This window comes from Morone saxatilis, unplaced genomic scaffold, assembly GCF_004916995.1.
Source record: "Morone saxatilis isolate NCDOM2014 unplaced genomic scaffold, NCSU_SB_2.0 Contig5, whole genome shotgun sequence".
In the NCBI taxonomy this organism is placed as follows: domain Eukaryota; kingdom Metazoa; phylum Chordata; class Actinopteri; family Moronidae; genus Morone; species Morone saxatilis.
The window spans coordinates 20,885,744-20,889,647 of record NW_023340095.1 but is presented as its reverse complement, the minus strand read 5'-3'; the positions used below and the strand labels follow the sequence as shown (position 1 = coordinate 20,889,647).

At 40.9% G+C, this 3,904-nt stretch overlaps 1 protein-coding gene across 2 annotated transcripts in view; it reads left to right on the top strand.

Moving 5' to 3' along the window:
- Nucleotides 1-3,904, top strand: part of sema5ba (sema domain, seven thrombospondin repeats (type 1 and type 1-like), transmembrane domain (TM) and short cytoplasmic domain, (semaphorin) 5Ba) — a 161,264-nt gene that overhangs the window by 28,928 nt on the left and 128,432 nt on the right. For both annotated transcript variants that reach the window (XM_035676541.1, XM_035676540.1), the window contains exon 2: nucleotides 3,371-3,435. The gene's annotated coding sequence lies outside the window, so the exon portion shown is untranslated. The remainder of the gene's footprint in view (nucleotides 1-3,370; nucleotides 3,436-3,904) is intronic.

The window sequence follows — 3,904 nt, the reverse complement described above, 5'->3', positions numbered from 1 at the left end:
AGAGAAAGAGAGAGAGAGAGATAAACTCCATGAGTTGTTGAATTGTGAACTCCTGCTGTCTCGTAACTCGCCTCTTCACCTACTTCCCGCTAAGTCTTCATTAAACTGTCTGATTCAGTTACCAGTAACTGGAGCTTAATTAGGAGAATTTGATTTTCACTGCTGGATCTGATGGCGACTGTTGATAACCATTTCTTATGGACAGAAATGAGGGAGATGCACTGCCGTGAGTTACAAAAGTTTCCATGGAACCAAAAGAAAGTTCCAGATTGGAGCACAGGAGTGTGATCCCAACCTCCTGACTGCGTTGTCTCATACTGTTAGCAGAAGGGCTGCTGGTAAAAGAGCATCTCGGGTTCACCACACACCAACTGAACACACACACACACACACACACACAGGCCGGCCAACAGGCAGATAACTTTCAAGGACTAATTCAAGATTAGAGAAGTAAAGAGACAGACGGTATCTATTTTAATTGCCCCATACGTATATACGTATATACATCAATCAGTGGAAGTACCGGAAGTAGTGCATGCTGATAATCTGTAATAACATAATCAGCACTCAAGAAATCATATGCTGATCATGATTTCAACTCTCGTTTTACTCATTCTGACTTTATTTCTTTAAACAAGTCGCCATAACTGCAGTGGTATCTCCCTACAGTATGCATGCGTTTAAATGCAAGCTGTCCTAAGAAGTGTACAAGTTTCTACTTTTCTCTTTACGTTATGTTTAACAATGTCTAGGAAATCAGGAAGAAGCTGTGCAGTTATCAGCTGCTTAGTCTTTCTTGTACAGAAACATGATTAATAAGAATGTAACTACCAGTTGTCTTACAGTAAAAAAAAGAGTAACGCTAGTATCAGCATCTCTATGAGGCACCAAACTGTGGGCCATTGCCCAGTGTCGTAAATCCAACTACCCATGCTGCTGCCACAGAGCCACTACGACCTGCAAAACGACTTATTTTTGCTTTTGTGCTAATAAAGAAAATGTCAGTTTACAAACACGCTTAACTAAAATAGTGGACATGGTAAATGTAGCTTCTAAACATCCACGTTTGCATTGCCATGTTATTATTTAGCTGAAAGCACTGCTACAGTACAATGTCATTAGTCTTGTTGTGAGACTTGCAGGGTTGTGTTGGGCTGATAATCAGGCTGCATTGCCATTGTTTCTTCACTTTTTAATTAGGTCTGACATTGTGTTTACATTAGCTTCTCCAGTTTGTGAGTGGTTGTTATTTTGCTCTAACCCATTAGCAGTGAATGTCACACTATTCTCAATATCATTTTCAGTTTCAGTTCAGTTCAGTTGCTTTAAGAGTTGTTATTTCTGTAAATGAACTGACAACAACCTCCACAGGTGCGTCAATCTCATCCACACGCCATTTTTCTGTCACTATTTCTTCTGGCTCTGGCACTGTAATATGATGTCATTCTTAATCCTGCCAACAATGCTCTGATTGGTTTGATTTGTTTATCCTGGATGTTAAAGTTATTTTAACAGTGTGCTCTTATTTTGAAATAAAGTCAGAATGAGTAAAATGAGAGTTGAAATCATGATCAGCATATGCTGAGGCTGAGTGCTGATTATGTTATTCCAGATTATCAGCATGCACTGGGGCAATAGATTCATGTATTAGGTGTGTGTCCCTGCATTGTTAGGGGTTGTTATTTTGCTCTACAATGAGCTCCACAATGTTTCCACGCTTTCATCACTGTTAAACATCAGATATTACCAGTTAATGTGGTTAAACTACAAGTGAGGTAGTCTCCCTGATGGACGTGCAAGAGACTAGTTACGAAGAACGCGTCCCTGGCATTGGTTCTCATGTTATTTGTTATCATCAACTTGGTATCTGTGTTATGTTTATCAGCACACATCTCTGCAGTGAGGTTTGCATCGAGTGGCTGAATGCCACATGCCTGTCAGTTGTCTGGTCAATACATTTTTACTGAATTTTAACAGTCCCAGACTTTGTTTGTCTGGCTGTCTGGTGTACAGGCATTGCTTCAGGATATTAGTGTGCGTGTGTGTGTGTGTGTGTTTGTGTGTGTGAAAGAGAGTAAGACTATAGGTCTTAGACTAAGCAGTTTATGAGAATTCTTCCTTCTCACTTGTTGCAGTGAATAAAGCCTGATCCCACACTGACATTGGAGATTATGGGGAGTTTTTTTGTCTGAGCGGACACTTCCTGCTGCTCAGCCCTAAATTCTCAGCTTAGCTCCATAGAAAATCCCTTTTACTGCATTTGTCTACCTGTCTTTGTGACTGTTTAGTGTCAGCGCTGAGCTGAAGAATCTGGTAGAAGAAATCTGTAAGTGTATATTAATTAATTGATAACAATTTTGATCAATTCATTATCATCATGAATCAAGCATCTCAGCTTCTCAAATGTGAGTATTGACTGATTTCTGTTTTATATCTTTTTAAATGGATTTCAATTCAGTTAATCTTGGTTGGACAAAACAAGAAATCTGAAGATGTCACTTTGGATTTTGGGGACTGCTGATGGACTTTTTATTTAACATTTTCTGGCATTTTATAGAGTAATTGTTGAAAAAATGCATTACTATTAATCAATAATGAGATTAGTTGCAGCCCCTTGATACTCAAAGGTATCAGTTGAGCATGTTTGTAAAGTTCTGCATTATGCTAATGAGCATTTGATTATACACACACAATTGATTATACTGTACGTCTAAGCAGAAGTGATCAGTCTCACTGGAGTACTCAGATAGCAATAATCAATCCCTCTTTTATTCATTTTTGGCATTCTGTGTAGAAGTGAAGTAAACAGCAGCCATATTACGGCAGTTTATGCCGCAAGAAGGATGGCAAGTCTAAGCTGCTCTTTCAGGTTGCTGTAGAAACCAAGCAGGGCTATTTGTTCCAATTTGCTCTGTGGCGTTGAGATCAAAAAGCTTGGAGCCCAAAGTGCTCTCTGCATATTAGCATCTGTGTTTCAACACAATTAGGCATCCTAATTTACATCTATATTGTTAATGTACAGTTGAACATATGTGGCCTGTGTTTTCTATGCAATACAAGGCTTCTTATGTTATGTGGCGTTTAATGTGTTTGAACTGTACTGAACTTTGTGGTTTGTTTTTGTCCGGTTAGGCCCTCACTTGATGTAAAGGCATCTCGCAGGTCCCTCTTTTGCTCCAGCCCCCAACCCCATGAAGTCTCAGTTTAAATGCCATTCCTGCTCCGCCTTCTCCGCTCCATTGATAAGTTGGCGGTTTGTTTACGAGAGCACCAGCACTTCTTTGTGGCTCTGCGCTCGGCTTATGAGAAGGAGGCGAGCAGCTCGTGAAAGACTCACCCCTCCCCCTCCTCTCTCTCTCTCTTCCTCCAGAATCAGTTTGAAAAGGACAGACGGCCCTCTAAGCCCCCTCCCCACACCCCAGTGATGCTTAGCTGGTGAGTACACTTTCATCTTTCCCATTCAAAACTTTTCATGCCACTTCCATGGATTTCTTCGATTAGTTTCTGCATCTTTCACCTAGATTTCTGTTTTGTACTTGTTCCACAACACTTTTTTTTCTTTTGTGCTCAATCTTGCTGGCAAACACCAAACTTCTCTCTGGTCTTGTGGATATCTCTGCGATGAGGCATTGCTGTTATTCTTTTCCTCTCATTCTCACTTTCTCTGAATGTCCCCCCACTCCCCTCCCCTTAAAAATCTCTGTGGCCTCTGTAGTAAAGGTAAGGCAGTCTTTTTTCGGTGAAAGCCCTTTATTCTGACTGAGTGAAGTGATTTGAAAAGCAGCGGCGAGAGTATAGCAGTGGAGGCGGAAGAGGGGAGGATAAGCAGGAGAGGTGGGAGGACGGTTGGAGGGGCTTTATACAGGCTGCTAATGGACGAGTTTTACCTCTCTCTCTCTCTCTC